The sequence below is a fragment of the Bos indicus genome, chromosome 12 (assembly GCF_029378745.1).
Source record: "Bos indicus isolate NIAB-ARS_2022 breed Sahiwal x Tharparkar chromosome 12, NIAB-ARS_B.indTharparkar_mat_pri_1.0, whole genome shotgun sequence".
Taxonomy (NCBI): Eukaryota; Metazoa; Chordata; class Mammalia; order Artiodactyla; family Bovidae; genus Bos; species Bos indicus.
Genome location: NC_091771.1, coordinates 54,554,187 through 54,572,944, shown reverse-complemented (window position 1 = coordinate 54,572,944; position 18,758 = coordinate 54,554,187). Strand labels below are relative to the sequence as shown.

Sequence of the window (18,758 nt, the reverse complement as noted above, 5' to 3'; positions counted from 1 at the left end):
TTTCTAAAAATGATGCCTTTAATCAGAGCTCCAGATTAATGTTTCCAATCATTTCCTGCACTCTCCTACTGCATGAATGAGACATCTCAAAAATCAATAGGTGTACATCAAACAACCTTCTGTTCCTAACTCAGTCTCCTCCTCTGAACATATATATCTAAAACCTGCTGCACACAATGTTTCTTACCAAAGTAAACAGTACACTCTACTCATCTACCAGGTCCATTATGATGAATCCTTTTCTCTGTGTACTCGGATAGAAAATATTTCCCAGCCTCCTTTGCAGTTAGGTATGGCCATGTTACTGATCCTACCAATAGAATGTGGATTAAAATGAAATATGCTACTTCCAGATCTTAAACCTTCACACTCTGTGCATTTGCCTGACAGCCAGACGTGCACAGAACCCAGGGGAAGACTCAGAACCTCGAGGGTGAACGAGGCACTAGACGAAAGCAGCAGAGGTCCCTGAATGACATAGAATAACGTCTTCCCCTAGGACAGACCCTTAGCAAACTGATACATGAGAAAGAAATGCATCTTTATTATATTGAGGAATTGAGGTTTGGCGAATTATAAAGGCTTACCTTCCCAATTATTGAGTTGGCCAAAAATTTCACTCTAATTTTTTGTAACATCTTATGAAAAACCTCAAATGAATTTTTGGCCAACCCAATAAATTGGCTTCTTCTGGTAAGGAATTCTGATAACAACACCAAAAACACACAGCAGTGACTTACCAGTTGGAAACCAAGCAGTAAAGAAGCACTTGTCACAAGTTCTGAAAAGATGGCAATATATGTTATACAACTGTGAAATATTTAATAAAAGAGTTGCCTGTTATCCACACAACAACAAAATCTAAACATCTAGGAGCAGGAGCTAGAAAGCAGAGGAATGAATGCTTTGTGTTACTTGTTACTACTGGCTGCCTTAGGCAAGATATAGGTACAAGAAGGAGATGAGCCTTAAAAAAACTGCCTTATTTCAAGCAAAATTTAAAAAGAAGAAAGTAAAGAAGTTTAGAAACATTCACTGCTCCTGGACATCTAGTAACAAAACACTGAGAAAAGCTTCCAGCAAAAACTGTTCAGTAAAATTTCTCAGTGAAACAAAACAATCAACCTTGTTGCAAAGATTGAATAAGGGCCCTAATCTATTCCTGATGTTTATTGTTGCAGAGAGCCTCAGTTTGCTTCTAATACATTAAGAGAAATAGTGGAGTGAGAAAATTATTTTTAAGGAAAAATAAAAGCAAGTGTTTGTTGTTCAGTCACTAAGTCACGACCCCATGAACTGCAGCATGCCAATCTTCCCAGTCCTTCACTGTCTCCCAGAATTTGCTCAAACTCATGTCCATTGAGTCGATGATGCCATCCAACCATCTCACCCTCTGTCACCCCCTTCTCTTCGTGCCTTCAATCTTTCCCAGCATCCGAGTCTTTTCCAATGAGTCAGCTCTTCACACCAGGGTGCCAAAGTATTGGAACTTCAGCATCAGTCCTTCTAATGAATAGTCAGGGTTGATTTCTTTTAGGACTGACTGGTTTAATCTCCTTGCTGTCCAAGGGAATCTCAAGAGTCTTCTCCAGCACCACAGTTCATCAGCACTCGGCCTTCTTTATGGTTCAACGCTCACATCTGTACTTGACTGCTGGAAAAACCATAGTTTTGACTATACAAGCTAGTCTGTCTGTGTTATTTTTTTAATAGTATTTGCTCTCTGTCTCTGTGTCACACGTTGGTCTCACAGTATTTCAAACTTATCATTATTATTATATTTATTATGGTGATCTGCAATCTTCAATATTAATATTAGAATTTTTTTGGCCCTCCACAAACCATGCTCATATAAGACAGCACACTGAATTAATAAATGTTCTTGTACTACGGCTGCTCCGCCAACTAGCCATTCTATCTCTTCCTCTTTTTGGACATGCCTACTCACTGAGACACAACAGTACTGAATTTAGGCCAGTTAACAACTCTTCAATGTCCTCAAGCATTCAAGTGAAGCTTGAAATTTGAACACTGTCCCTGACTTTAAATCTAAAGCTACAAATGATTAAGCTTAGGAAGGAAAGCATGTCCAAAGCCAAGACAGGCTGATAGCTAGGCCTCTTTCTCCAAACTGTTAGCCGAGTCGGGAATACAAAGGAAAAGTTCTCAAAGGGAATCAAAAGGGCTACTCCAGCAAACACATGAATGATAAGAAAACTAAACAGCCTTATTGCTGATATGGAGAAAGTTCTAGTGGCCTGGATAGAAGATCAAACCAGCCACAACATTCTGGCTGTTAAGCCAAAGTCTAATCCAGTGCAAGGCCCTAACTCTGTTCAATTCTATGAAGACTGAGTGAGGTGAGGGAGCTGCAGAAGAAAAGTTTGAAGCTAACAGAAGTTGGGCATGAGGTATAAAAGGAAGAAACTCTCTCTATAATAGAAAAATGCAAGGTGAAGAGGAAGGGTTGATGTACAAGCTGCAGCAAGTTACCCAGATCTACCTAAGATAACTAATGAAGGTGGACGCCCTAAACAACAGATTTTCAATGTCAGTGAAACAGCCTTATAGTAGAAGATGCTATCTTGGACTTCCATAGCTAGAGAGAAAAAGTTAAAGCCTGGCTTCAAAGCTTCAAACAGCAGGCTGACACTCTTGTTAGAGGCTAATGCAGATGGTGACATTAAGTTGAAGCCAATGCTTATTTCCCATTCTAAAAATCTCAGAGCCCTTAAGAAATATGCTAAATCTACTCCGCCTGTGGTCTATAAATGGAACAATAAAGCCTGGATGACAGCACAGCTGTTGACAACATGGTTTCCTGAATATTTGAAACCCACTGTTGAAACCTCCTGCTTATTAAAACAGTTCTTTCAAATGTTACCGTTCATTGACAATGCACCTCATCACCCAAGAGCTCTGATGGAAATGTACAAGGAGATTCATGTTGTTTTCATGCCTGCTAACACGACATCCATTCTGAAGCCCATGGATCAAGGAGTAGTGGCAATATTTAAGTCTTATTATTTCAGAGACACATTTTGTAAGACTATAAATGCCACAGATAGTGATTCCTCTAATGAATCTGGGCACAGTAAGTTGAAAACCTTTTGAAAAGGACTCACCACTCTAAATGCCATTAAGAATATTCACGATTCATAAGAAGATGTCAAAATATCAAGATGAATAGGAGTTTGTAAGAAGTTGACTCCAACTTTCCTGGATGCTTTGAAGGGTTCAAGACTTCAGTGAAGAAAGTAACTTCAGATGTGGTAGAAACAGCAAGAGAACTAGAATTAGAAGTGGGATCTGAAAATGTGGCTTACTTCCTGTAATCTCATCATAAAACTTTAATGGATGGAGAGTTGTTTCTTGTGAATGAGCAAAGTTTGAGATGGCATCTCCTCCTGATAAAGAGGCTCTGAAGATTGTTGAAATGACAACAAAGGATTTAGAATATCACATAAACTGAGTTGATGAAGCAGCGGCAGGATTTGAGAGGGTTGACTTTCACCTTGAAAGAAGTTTTACTACGGGTGAGATACTATCAAACAGCGTTACATGTGACAGAGAAATCAGCTGTGAAAAGAGGCGCCAGTTGATGCGGTATACTTCATTGTCTTATTTTAGAAACTGCCACAGCCACCCCAAACTTCAGCAACAACCATCAGTCATCAACATTAAAGCAAGTCCCTCTACTAGCAAAAAGATTAGGACTTGCTGAAGATGCAGATGATGGTTAGCATCTTTTACCAAAAAAAATTTGTTAATTAAGGTAGGTACATTTTTGAGACTTAATGTTATTGCACAACAGACTCTAGTACATAGTGTAAACATAACTTTTTTAAAATTAAATGAATTAATTTCATTGGAGGCTAATTACTTTACAATATTGTGGTGGTTTTTGCCATACATTGACATGAATCAGCCATGGGTGTACATAACTTTTATACACTAGAAGAACAAAAATTTCATGTGACTCTCTATATTGTGATATCCACTTTACTGCAGTGGTCTGGAACCATAGCCACAATGTCTCCAAGGTATGCCTTAATTTTTGAGACAGTTATACTGACAAAGAAATTGTGAACCTGGTGTAATAATGCACATAAGCGTTCAGTGAACCTTAAGATATCTTTCAAGTAAGAATGGGGTATGAAAGCTGTGCATCCTTCAAGAAAGGCAAACTCCCCACCATCTACGTCAGATGTGGTCAAGGAAGATATGGACAAGTGACAATCTCCTAGGGAACAGAACTAGGGGTCATGAACCAGGGAGTTTCTCCAAGACAGCAGAATTGGGACTAATCAAGAAACTTCCCCTGCCTTCAAGATAAGGGACCGTCTTTCATGATGTCTATCCAGTGAATTTCACCAGTAACTGACTGCTACTCACTCTGCCTTCTTCTAAATGGAAGTGTTTGTTTGTACTTATTGGGTCTCTATTACACCATTGTATAGTCTTTCCTAGTGGCTCAGTGGGTAAAGAATCCTCCTGCAATGCAGGAGATACAGGAGACGTGGGTTCAAACCCTGGGTCGGGAAGATCCTCTGGAGGAGGAAATGGCAATCCAGTCCAGTATTCTTTCCTGGGAAATCCCATGGACAGAGGAGGCTGGCAGGCTACTGTCCATTGGGTCACAAAGAGTCTGACATGATTGAAGCACTGAGAACTCACACACCATTGTATATGGGTGGAGAGCAGGTAGAATGTCAGTTAGTTTCCTCTTTAACTCACCAAACTATGAGAAGCCACATCTCTCACTAAAAATACTCTGGAGATTCTGCACTCTGAGCAGGATGAACGACAAGATGGGACCTTAGGTTGTTTCTCTTGCAAAAAGAATGTCTACTATTGGAGAAAGGAATACCGAAAAAGGCACTTGGTGGTTGGAAGGGCAGACTGTGCTTGTGTCTTCAGCAGTTTATTTTCTCCTCCTTTTGGACATCTAGAGATAGCTCATTTCCCAGTTGTTGCTGCTTAGGTCATTAAGTTGTGTCTGACTCTTTGTGATCCCATGGACTGTAACCCACCATGCTCCTCTGTCCTTGGGATTTCCCAAGCAAGAATACTGGAGTGGGTTGCCATTTCCTTTTCCAGGTGGTCTTCCCGACCCAGGGATTGAGCACGTTTCTTCTGCTTGGCAGGCAGACTCTTTATCAGTGAGGCACCTGGGGAGCTCTAAAATTCTTTTGGTGGTCTCCCTGGTGGCTCAGTGGTAAAGAATCCACCTGCCAATGTAGGAGACGTGGGTTCAATCTTCCTGGTTCAAGAAGATCCCACATGCCCCACAGCAACTAAGCCCATGTGCCACAACTCTTGAGCCTGTGCATATTTCCCAGGCTCCTTTGCCATTAGGTATGGCCATGTGAATAAGTTCAGATCAATGAATGTGACAGAAGTGATATACACAATCTCCATGAGTGGACTCTCAAAAGCTCCCCACAGTTCTCCACATTATTTCTCCTTCTGTGTCAACCAGCTGGATGGAGGATCAGGGGAGGACTCTGAGGGCCTAGGGGCTTTCAGAGCCAAGAAATGGAAGGTGTTTTGTTCCCCGAAGGAATGATTTCAAACAGTGACACTCCCACTCACCACTACCAATGTGTACTGGACTGCACCACGAGCCAAAAAAATAACTCTTTATTGGGTCAAGTGCACTGAGATTTTCAAGTTGTTATAGCAGTTGTTGTTGTTCAGTCAGTCATGTCCAACTCTTTGTGACCCCATGGACTGCAGCATGCCAGGCTTCCCAGTCCTTCACTATCTCCCGGAGTTTGCTCAAATTCATGGCCATTGAGTTGGTGATGCCACCCAACCATGTCATCCTCTGTCACCCCTTCTCCTCCTACCCTCAATCTTTCCCAATATCAGGATCTTTTCCAGTGAGTCAGATTGTCACATCAAGTGACCAAAGTATTGGAGCTTCAGCTTTAGCATCAGTCCTTCCAATGAATATTCAGGGTTGATTTCCTTGAATACTGAAAATGAAGCTCAATTTTCCACTCTCTCTCACCTCTTACATGTCATTTTTATATGTCTATTTTGATGCCTAAGTGTATTTCAAATCCTGCTCTTTCTCACTGCCTATTTTATCACAGTCTTAACTCAGGTCCTCCTAATCTTGCATCACAATTATTAATATAGTCTTCTAATGTATAACCCTATATTTCATTTCACTGCCTATACCCCCAATCATCTTGGACACTGCTTCCAGGAAATTGTCTAAAATGCAAATCTCCCTTCTCTGGGTCCTTCAGTGGCTTCTAAATGCCTTCAGGGAAATTCCAAACCCCTTAACATGAACTATAAGAGCTTCCATGATTTTATCACTGTCTACCTCTCTGGCCTCATTTCCCCCCACTCCAGCACAAGGTCTCAGAACATCTTCCATACAAGAGTGTTAGCTTTCCAATTACGCAGCTCCTTCAAGTAAACAACCTATAGCCTGGCTGCCTGCTTGGAATGTGGATAAGGAACAGATTCCTGTTCTCATTAAATCACTCTGGAATTGTCTGCTCTATCTACTGGTACCCTCTGGTAAAGAATCCACCTGCAAGGCAGGAGACCCTGGTTCAATTCCTGGGTTGGGATGATCTCCTGGAGAAGGGATAAGGCTACCCACTCCAGTATTCTTGGACTTTGCTAGTGGCTTATATGGTAAAGAATCCACTTGCAATGCAGGAGACCTGGGTTCAATCCCTGGGTTGGGAAGATCTCCTGGAGGAGAGCTTGGCAAACCACTCCAGTATTCTAGCCTGAAGGACCCTCATGGACAGACATGCCTGGTGGGTTACAGTCCATGGGGTCACAGAGTCGGACACGACTGAGCGACTAAGCACAGCACAGCACATCCAGGGTACCTTCATTCCTCACCCCTTACTCCTCACTCTTCATCTAGTACCCCAACTTCTTTTCCTTATTACTAAACTGTTGGTCCATTTCCTATCCGTGTCTTAACATCACATATATTTAGAATATTGGCAGATCTTATTTCTCCTAACACTGGTTTGACGCACTTGATTTCATCCCTCGGTGCTGTATTCCTACTGATGGTTAGCAGGCCAACAGCCTCCACCATGCCAGCATCTACTCTCCACTCTTTGCCAAGACAACCCAGTCTCAACATTTCTCCTAGTTTTCCCACAATGGAATCATTGTCTGTTTTCCCCTCCTTCTAGGGGTTGAGAACAAGACTGAAACATGAGCTTCTTCAAACTTCCATTCTAGTGTTCATCTGCTTTACTCCATTTTGAATACGTCCTCCCACTATTTTGCCTAGAAATTTCCAGTCACCTTTAAATTCCAGTTAAATCCCAATTCAACATTACCTCTTCTGTGAAACCGTACTTGTTCCTCAAAGTGGTTCTACCTTCTTTTCTTCATACTCCCATAGCACTCTTTAATACTCTAATTTTATCACTCATTTCATTGTATTTCAGTATTTTGTTTCTTGTTCATCTCTGTCTAGAGTGTACATTGAGGATAGAGCTTTATCTTCTTCATTCTTATTTGCATCATTCCTAGCATAAGATGAGTGTGTTTCTTGAGTAACTAGAGTAAAAAAATCATTAATCCCCAAAAGATAGTTGAGGAAGAACAAAAACAGCAGGATTCAGCTTGTCAGAATAGAGTACCAAAAACACACTAAGTTGGGTCATAAGTCCTGAGTCAGTCACTATCTCCAAGAGAATTGAGCAAAGCATCTTAACTTGACTAGATTAACTTGAAGGGTTTTCCAACTCCAAATTCTAGATATAACCCAGACATATTCTTCCCATGCCAAAAGTAGCAGGGGATGGGGACACGTAGAACAAGTTATCACAGGTAACACCAGACTCTGCACAGAATATCGAGTTTGGTGTATTCTAACTGTGGTCAACTTACTTTTCACAATGTCAGTAGTAGTCATACTTTGTTAATCAGAATTCCATTTACTTCTTGGTTGCCTCCTCTAACCTCTGTATTTTCATGAACAAGCCTTTTTTCATTTGGTCTGTCTGATCACCGTCCAACTTCTAAAGGAGCAAGAGCATCTTCAAAAGTTTTGCCATTTCACTGATCACTACCTCTGAATATATAAACAGAAATACATTGGTTTTAAAAATAATTATTTCTAAGTCAGAAGTTAGCTGCTTCATGAGAAATATCTTACTTGTAAGAGAAAATTGCCAATGATATTCAGCTTGGTTTAGCCCAACTTGGATAAGGAGTCCAAATCTGTCATAACTGATACTCACCCAAGCTCATACTCAAAGAGTAAGGAACATATGTATGTTATCAAGTCATTATCTCATTACTGCCATCAGTTCTGCGTGTGTGCTGGGCAGAAGCATGTCTGCCTAAGCCCGAGAATGAAAGCTTAATGCCAATAGTTATCAGGCTGCTGGGAAAATGGTAAAAGCTAGACTGTGGTAAGATTAAGATTCAACTGTCTACACAAAGAAGTTTAGAAAGCTTGAGAAAAAAAATTGGCCCTAGTGAGCAAGTAGATTTTATGTTCCTTTAACAAATTTAAAAGCTTTCATTTACACACATAAATAAATGTATCAGTTTTTCAGAAAGGCCTGACATCTCATATGCCCAAATTAAAAAAAAAAAAAATTATAGTTCTAGCTACTGATTCGTGTTAGAAATGGATCTCAAAGTTCCATTATAGTTAGAAATGTGTCTTAAAGTTCCCTTTAAAGTAACATAAAATTTCAAGTGTGTCTTCAGTTTCTGGGGAAGAAACTTCTCTTGCTCATGTTTTATTTTAGGAAGATTTTAAAAATCAAAACAATGTTGGACATATGTAGAATGGGGATTTTGAATCGTTTTCTTTCTTTCCCACTGGATCCTAATTATTGGGGAGGCTAGATCCTCTTTTCTCCTCTATCAGCAGGGAGTTGCAGAAATGACACTAGCCAGACTGTCGGAACAAACACCAAAGTGTGAGTTTCCCATGCATTTTTCCACCATTAAGCCAGAGCCAAATAAGACTGGAAATTTCTGCTCTTTTTGGCTCCATTTCCCCAAATATACACTATCTGCGGTTTAAGATACAAGTCCTATGTTTCTCTAAAATTCAAGAAAAGCCAAATACACATAAAATTCATTGGTCAGTTAAGCAAATATCTAGTGTTTCGGTGCCTAGGAATATTCAGCAACAAATGTGATAATTGGTTTGGATATTTTTAGTGATCCTATTTCCATTCCTTTAAATTTAGTATCAGAGCAAAACCAACCAATACACATGCAACTTTTGATACCTAAAACCTCTGCGGCAGATAGAAGCTTTATTCCTTGATTGACACTTCAAATTCCTGAAACTAAAAAAAAAAAAATTTAACACAGCATAATGATATATACAGACTGGTTCAAAACTGGAAAAGGAGTATGTCAAGGCTGTCACCCTGCTTATTTAACTTATACGCAGAGTACATCACGCAAAATGCTAGGCTGGATGACTCACAGGCTGGAACCAAGATTGCCAGGAGAAATAACAACCTCAGATATGCAGATGATACCACCCTAATGGCAGAAAGTGAAGAGGAACTAAAGGGCCTCTTGATCAAGGTAAAAGAGGAGAGTGAAAAACTGGCTTAAAACTCAACATTCAAAAAACAAAGATCATGGCATCTCCCATCATTTTATGGCAAATAGATGGGGAAACAGTGAAACAGTGTCAGACTTTATTTTCTTGGGCTCCAAAATCACTGCAGATGGTGACTGCAGCCATGAAATTAAAAGACACTTGCTCCTTGGAAGAAAAGCTATGACAAACCTAGACAGCATTCTAAAAAGCAGAGACATGGCCAACAAAGGTCCATACAGCCAAAGCTATGGTTTTTCCAGTGGTCATGTATGGGTGTGAAAGGTGAACCATAAAGAAGGCTGAGCACAGAAGAATTGATGATTTTGAAATGTGGTGCTGGAGTAGACCCTTGACAGTCCCTTGGACAGGAAGGAAATCCAACTGGTCAATCCTAAAGGAAATCAACTCTGAATATTCATTGTATGGACTGATCCTGAAGCTGAGGTTCCAATACTTTGGCCACCTGATGCAAAGAGCCGACTCATTAGAAAAGACCCTGATGCTGGGAATGATTGAGGGAATGAGGAGAAGGGGACAACAGAGGATGACATGATTGGATGGCATCACCAACTCAAGGGAATCAGGCAGATAGGGAAGGACAGGGAAGCCTAATGTGCTGCAGTTCATGAGATCACAAAGAGTTTGACATGATTTAACTGCTGAACTACAATAGCCGATTAACAATGCTGTAATAGTTTCAGGTGAACAGCAAAGGAACTCAGCCATACATATACGTGTATCCATCCCCACTTCATGGGAAATAGATGGGGAAACAGTGCAAACAGTGTCAGACTTTATTTTTCTGGGCTCCAAAATCACTACAGATGGTGACTGCAGCCATGAAATTAAAAGACGCTTACTCCTTGGAAGGAAAGTTATGACCAACCTAGATAGTATATTCAAAAGCAGAGACATTACTTTGCCAACAAAGGTTCGTCTAGTCAAGGCTATGGTTTTTCCAGTGGTCATGTATGGATGTGAGAGTTGGACTGTGAAGAAGGCTGAGCACCAAAGAATTGATGCTTTTGAACTGTGGTGTTGGAGAAGACTCTTGAGAGTCCCTTGGACTGCAAGGAGATCCAACCAGTCCATTTTGAAGGAGATCAGCCCTGGGATTTCTGTGGAAGGAATGATGCTAAAGCTGAAACTCCAGTACTTTGGCCACCTCATGCGAAGACTTGACTCATTGGAAAAGACTCTGATGCTGGGAGGGATTGGGGGCAGGAGGAGAAGGGGACAACAGAGGATGAGATGGCTGGATGGCATCACTGACTCGATGGACGTGAGTCTGAGTGAACTCTGGGAGTTGGTGATGGACAGGGAGGCCTGGCGTGCTGCAATTCATGGGGTTGCAAAGAGTCGGACATGACTGAGTGACTGATCTGATCTGATCTGATCTGATTCCCCCTCAAACTCCCTTGCCATTCAGGCTGCCACATAACATTGAGCAGAGTTCCCTGTGCTCTATATTAGGTACTTATTGGTTATCCATTTTAAATAAAGCAGTGTGTACAGGTCCATCCCAAACTTCCTAACTATCCCTTTCCCCCATCCTTCCCCTCTGGCAACTGTAAGATCATTCTCTAATTCTGTGAGTCTCTTCCTAAAAACAAACCTGTTAAATCTTAGTTTTTCTAACCATCAAAAGACTCTCAACATAAGAAATGACCTCCAAGTAAGCACCAAGTTTGGGGCAGCACCAGTAAAGCATCCTTGTAAAGTAATGATGTCAAGGACATGGCTAAGAAAGACGAAAGGGTGTGTGTACCAGGGCTTCTCAAGATCTTGAAGCCCTGCCTTTCAGATCCTTTCTCCTAGACAGAAGGGCCTCTGAAAATCTTAGCAAGATTACTCTCAAGCATCCTGACTCTCAGACCTAGATTTTAAAATAAGAAACAAAAAAATGTTGATTTTAAAAAGAAGCATGGTCTGGCTTTGGACTGATGGGGTGGATTATAATTTGATACACATAAATCCACAAAAATTTTAAAGAAATTATGTTAGTTTGAAATTAGAAATGAAAAGAAGCCTTTTAAGCCTTGAATTGGGGAGTGAAGGGAGAGGGAGAAAGCAGAATAAGAAAACTGGTCACCGAGAAATAAGGATCTTTCTTTGAGGAAAAGGAAGGCTGATTCAGTGGGCAGGTCCCGAAGGCAGAGCAAGTAGCCATGGAGAATCATTCTAGGGAAAGAACTGGACCCTAATCTAGGACGTGTCTGCACTGTAGCTGGATTTCATCATTATTCTAACCCAGGGACTGCTTGTGTAACTTCTTTTCCGTCCTACTTTTGAATTAAAATGCCTCTCGTGGTTCTCCTATGGCAGAGCTACCATTTTATTCACATGTTGGGTGTTGCAGAGAGGCAGAAAGCTCATCTAGCTCACATGTCTTCAGAATTGTACTCAAGAAACTTCACCTAAGAAATGTATCCACACCTGCACCTAAATTAGCCGATCAGATCCCAGACTTCAAGCTAATGCTGAAAAAAGATGAGATTAAGAGGCTTTGAGATACATGAACATACAGAGTGTTTGGGGAGAAATGTAAATTATCTGCGGCCAAAAGTTGGACTGTGACAGATTAACGTTAACTGCAAATTCCTTGCTACTTCTATTGAATTCTGACTGGCCTTAGTGTCCTGATTAACCCACAGAATACTTCCTAGGTGACATAGTGGGACCTCTGAGGCTAGATTATAAGAAGACTTGCAGTTTCCACCAGGGTCTATTGGAACACATTCTCTGAGAACTCTGAGCCATCACGTAAAATGTCTGACCATCTTAAAACCACGAAGCTGTAAGAAGCATAAGAGGTCTGCAGAGACCCTGTTAGGTAAGACACCATATGGACTGAAAGGCTGATGAGCTCTGAGGCACCAAAAAGGTGCACAAAAAGGCCATCTTGGAAGTGAATGCTGCAGCCTGAGCTGTACCTGATGACATCATATGAAGCCATTCCCAAATGCCTGATCTATGTTATTGAGAGAAAAGGAAACAAAAAAAAAGAAAGGTTTCCTTCTTGGATGGGACGGGAGTTTGGGGGAGAAAAGACACATGTATACGCATGGCTGAGTCCCTCTGCTGTCCACCTGAAACTCACAACATTGTTAATCAGCTATTTATACCCCAATATAAAATAGTTTTTTTTAATTTAAATTAAAAAATAAACAGTTTTAAAAAGAAATGGTTCCTTTAAGCCACTAAGTTGTTTTTTATTTTTAATTTGAGGATAATTGCTTTACTGTATTGTATTAGTTTCTGCCATACCTCAGCATGAATCAGTCAAAGGTATACAGATGTCCCTGCCCTCTTGAACCTCCTAAACAGAAATTTCTCTAAAGAAGACATGCAGATGGCTAATAAACACATGAAAAGATGCTCAACATTGTTCATTATTACAGAAATGCCTATCAAAACTACAACAAGGTATCACCTCACATCAATCAGAAAGGCCATCATCAAAAAAACCTACAAAAAATAAAAGCCACTAAGTTTTCACAGTTACACACCAACAGAGAACCAGAATATTTTTCTTGCTTATTTCCCCACCATGTTCCCCCCAAATTAAAATCTTTCTATTTTAGAATCGTCCTCATTTTTCTAAGCTTCTGATATAAGACAGGTGCTTCTAGAATCGCCCTAATGGTCGAACTCATGGTGTTTTTTCTTTCACCTGAGATAACTGTTTAACTACTACAAACATGAGCACACCTTTCTAGGTTATCTTTTGAAAACATGCAGCCAAAACTGAACTCATAATTCCACAGAGTACTCTACTTTTCAACTACAGCATTTGTTGATGTTACCTGTTAGCTAGAAAATGCTACTTTTTTGATAAAAGCAGATGAAATTGCTGTAGTATCTTACAGTACTGGTCCAGATGATTTTTGTTATTTGGCTTAAAGACGACCAGTTTCCTCTTCCATTTGACTACTGCGACTGAAACATATTGTAAGGAAGCCCAGGTCACAGGGAGAAGTTCTATGCAGATTTTCTAGAGTACTGTCAGGCAGTGGGAGTTGACATCTATGTCAACATTTCAGTGGACCCCTGCATACTGGGTCTCACGTTTCCACCACCACTACCTCCATTTTGGAATAAGGATATCTATAGCTTCTGAGATGGTTCAGTGGTGAAGAATCCACCTGCCGAGCAGGAGACGTAAGTTCGATCTCTGGGTCAGGCAGATTCCCTGGAGAAGGAAATAGCAACCCACTCCAGTATTCTTGCCTGGGAAATCCCATGGATAGAGGAGCCTGGAAGGCTACAGTCCATGGGGTTGAAAAGGGTTGAGCATGACTTAGTGTCAAAACAACAACTTAGCAGTTATCCTATGCCCTTTCTTGGCATGTTGATTATTGGAGGCAAATAATTTGTCTCTTTAGTTCACATATCTTCCGACCAAGAGAAATGGGACTCAAGAAGCTGTACCTCAGCAGAAACCAACACAACATTGTAAAGCAATTATCCTCCAATTTAAAAAAAAAAAAAAAGAGGGGTTGCCACATTCTTCACATTTGTATGGTTTCTCCCCAGCGTGAATTTGCCTATGTTTAATAAAGTCTGATTAAAGACTTGGCCACATTCTGTACATGTAAAAAAAAAGATGATACACACCTACAGAGCTCATCACGCCTGGACCCCATTTTGATAGTGAGATTCTGAACCCAAGCCTGACTGAGTCTGAGACTAAAATGAAATGAGATTTTTGAAGTCTCAGAGAAGTTTATTTTGATGAAGAGATTGCTAGTGTAATAGCCAGAGTATTGGCTGTAGACATTTTCTAAAAATGGTGATAGTGATATTTTTAGTCATACACGCTCTTAGAAATTGCCACTCCTCCATCAAGAATTAAGGTCTCTTTCTTTTCCCTTTGAAACTGGACTAGCTTTTATGACTGCCTGAATCCCCTGTTTCACCTCTCTCTCAAAATGTTCACCCTTGGAAACTGGTCACTATGTGGTAAGGATGCTCAGGCCACATACAGAAACGCATGTATCTACAATATTTGGCAACAGTTTTTGTCATGGGCTCAGTCAGTCAACAGCCAGCACTAACCATCAGAAAATGGATGGGCACGTGTTCAGATGATTCTAGCCTCCAGACTTCAAGCTGCCCCAGCTGATGTCGAGTGGGAAAGAAACTATCACCGTTGAGCTCTACCTGAATTACAGATTTATGAACAAGATGAATGTTGTCATTGTTTTAAGTCATTAAACTTTGGGAAGGAGAATTTAAAGCCTATCAAGAAGAGAATTCTTCTTCCTTCCATACAGGAAGCACAAATATTCCTGTCACGACTTCTGTTTATAGAAATTATTGCATACTTGGATGAAGAAAAATTACAATGTCCTGTGAGACTGTCATACAGACTGAAGTAAGTCAGAAAGAGAAAAACAAATATCATATATCAATGCATATGTGCGGAATCTAGAAAATGGTACAGATGAACCTATTCGCAGGGCAGAAATAGAAACACAGACAAAGAGAACGAGTGTATGGACACCAAGGAGGGGGAAAGAGGAGTGGGATGAATTGGGAGAATGGACTGACACGTACTCACCACTATGTGTAAAAGACAACTAATGAGCACCGACTGCAGAGCACAGGTACTCTGCCCAGTGCCCTGCGGTGCCAAAGAGGGAAGTGTACAGCAGAAATTAACAACACTACAACGCAAATAAACGCCAGTGAATTTTTTTTTTTTTCCTGTGAGGATCAGCCTCTAGACAATCCCCCAGTCCTTGCCAAAGCTGAGAGAAGCATGGCCGTGTTTGAAAACACAGATGCTCCCTGTTTATTATTAAAGGCAACGGGGTTCCTGGCTGGGTTGAAACCGAGACCCAGAATATCACAGTGTAAGCTCAGTCTCACCCCACTCCCCACACGGTCTAGAACTGCTCGAATCCTCTCCACAGTGGCAAAAAACAGAATTTTTACTGAGCAACTGGAGAATGCTAAGGGCAATTCCATAAGCTGAGCATACATCAATAACAAATAAAATGCCATCATTTAAAAAAAAAATCCCATGGACCTTAACATTCTCTTTAAGAGAAACAAAATAACAGATAAATGAGAGTATGTTGGAGATTATCATGCTATGGATTAAAAAAAGCAAGAACAAAAGGACAGAAGTACCAAGGAGAAAGCAATTTTTTATTTATTTTTATTTTTTCTTTTACTTTTTATTTTATATTGGAATATAGCCAATTAATAGTATTGCGTTAGTTTCAGGGGAACAGCAAAGGGACTCAGCCATACATATACATGTATCCATTCTCCCCTAAACTTCCCTCCCATCCAGGCTGCCACATTACATTGAGCAGAGTGCCCTGTATTATACACTAGGTCCTTGTTGGTTATCCATTTTAAGTATAGCAGAGTCCATCCCAAACTCCCTATCAGTTACCCCTATTTTTCCCCCGCCCCCAGCAACCATAAGTTCATCCCTAAGTCTGAGTCTGTTTCTGTTTTGTAAATAAGTTCATTTGTATCATTTCTTTTTAGATTCCACATATAAAGGATGTCATAAGACATTTCTATGAGGGAGCAGTTTTAAATATGAGAAGATGTTGTTGCTGTTCAGTCACTAAGTCTTGTCTGACTCTCGGTGACCCCATAGACTGTAGCATGCCAGGCTCCTCTGTTCCCCACTATCTCCTGGAGTTTCCACAAATTCATAGCCATTGAGTCAGACATGAATCCTCTGGCATCATACCTTTTGCCTTTTCATACTGTCCATGAGATTCTCCAGGCAAGAGTAGTGGAGTAGGTTGCCATTTTCTTCTCCAGTGGACCACACTTTGTCAGAACTCTTCACTGTGACCTGTCCATCTTGAGTGACCCTGCACAGCAAAGGCTCATAGCTTCACTGAGTTATGTAAGCCCCCTCCCCGTGACAAGGCTGTGCTCCATGAAAGGGATGAGAAGGTGGCACAGAAGCAAAACCATCAGAGAAGTAAGGGAGTAAGCCTATGGCTGTCAGAGGCAGGGGTGGCATTCCAGAGCAAGGACCCCGAGGAAGACGTCTGGCATTTTCCAGCATCTATGGTAGATCGAGAAGCTTAGTGGAAGGGGGAGGGTACCCGGAGACTCAATCATCGGTGAGGGTTTTGCACTGGAGCCCAGCCTCAACATCATGGTGGTGAAAAGTGCCAAAGCACTGATTCCAGTCTCAAACGAGGTTGCACTTGTGTGGCACTTGTATGCAGTGTACGAACCCGACCCTGGGCCAGCCTCCTGAAGTTCTGGGCACTGTGGGAAGGTGAGGGTTGGGCAGGAACACTGAAAGCCGGGGTCTAAGCAGCTCTACAAGAACTTCCCCAGGAGGAAACTACATGGTAAAACACAAATAACCAGGGAACAAAATACAAGTCTTTCCTCCGAGCAACATCCCTTTTCCTTTTCTACCTAGCACCTGTGCTGTCTACATCCACCTCACCCTCAGAAAAAATACACATTTGTAAGCACTTTTTCACTTTGAATTAATCACGCTTACTTTTGCAAAAATAGTTCAAATCACTTTTTTCCTAAACAACTTGAAAATAACATGTCAATGGATGCCTCAGAGTGCATTAGATTTATACAGACAACTGCTATGCAGATAAAAGTAGAAGCGGATAAAGGGATTTGGGGTACTAGGGAAAGAAGGTTGTGATTTAAAACAGGCTCTCAAGGAGCCCAACTGACACTTTTCTCCTCAGTCTCCGGAAGATGCGAAGGAAGCCAGGCATTTCGCCATGCATGGAGTGTTCTAGGGAAGTGCCAGCAAGGCACAATGAATGAAAGGTGAGCCGCAGGAGATGAGGTCAGAAAAGCAAAAGCCTTAGGTTTTTATGAGGACTTTGTCTTTGATTAAGAGTGAAATCGGGTGAAATAAACAAGATGTGGTGCGTGTGTGTGTGTGTGTGTGTGTGTATACAAACACAATGGACTACTACTCAGTCATTAAAAAAAAAACAAACTAATACTATTTGCAGCAACATGGATGGCCGTAGAGATTATCATACCAAGTAAAGTCAGTCAAAGACAAATATCATGTGATATCATTTACACGTAGAATCTAAAATACGATATAAATGAACTCATTTACGAAACAGAAACAGACTCACAGACCCAGAAAACATATTTTTGGTTACCAAAGGGGAAAGGGAGGGTAGGATAAATTAGGAGTTTGGTATTAGCAGACACAAACTATTATATATAAAATAGATAAGTAACCAAGTCCCTATCCTATAGCACCTATAGGGAACTATATTCAATATCTTTTAATAAACCATAATGGGAAAGAATATGAAAAATAATATATAAATATGTATAACCGAATCACTCTACACATGGAACTAACACGACATTGTAAGTCAACTATCACTTCAATAAAGAATAAATAGAAGAGTGAAATCAGGAGCCATTGCAGAATTGTCAACCAAAGAGTGACAGGAGTGGACAGTCAGAATTACTGGCTGCGGTGTTGAGAAACAAGCTGTAGGGCGAGCTATGCTAAGTGCAAGTGGACCATTTAAAGGCAATTACAGTAATCTAGGTGAGAGATTCTTGCCTGGAAAATACCATGACGGAGGAGCCTGGTAGGCTGCAGTCCATGGGGTCTCGAAGAGTCAGACACAACTGAATGACTTCACGTTCACTTTTCGCTTTCATGCTTTGGAGAAGGAAATGGCAACCCACTCCAGTGTTCTTGCCTGGAGAATCCCAGGGACGGGGGAGCCTGCTGGGCTGCCGTCTATGGGGTCGCACAGAATCGGACACGACTGAAGCGACTTAGTAGTAGCAGCAGCAGCAGCAGGTAAGAGATTACGATGGCGTGTCAATGGCAGAGCCAGTGGGTAGGGGAAAAATAATTCGACTTTGAGTATTTTCAAGATGTAAGAAAGAAAAGGTGCTTGTCCTTTTCAAGCACCCCTCCAAAGGAGGGATGAGTGGTGAGCGACAGAGCGAGACCTTTAAGGTGGTAACAGGCAAAAGGCAATCCAGACAAACCAAGGAGGGTCAAGGCCACCATATGAGTGACCTCAATGGACCCAAAGTGTGCAGCAGCCTAGCGCAGCAGAACTCCAGGGAGCTGTGGCAGAGAAACCAGACTCATGCAGCCTTTGAGAATCTGAGTAAGTGTCTGTTTGCTGAAATCAATGGCATAATTTGGCAGGTCCGCTGTGATGCTTTT

At 41.2% G+C, this 18,758-nt stretch overlaps 1 long non-coding RNA gene across 1 annotated transcript in view; it reads right to left on the bottom strand.

Moving 5' to 3' along the window:
• The window catches only part of LOC109567128 (uncharacterized), a 223,535-nt gene that overhangs the window by 182,180 nt on the left and 22,597 nt on the right, over positions 1 to 18,758 (bottom strand). The gene's annotated exons all lie outside the window — the stretch shown is intronic.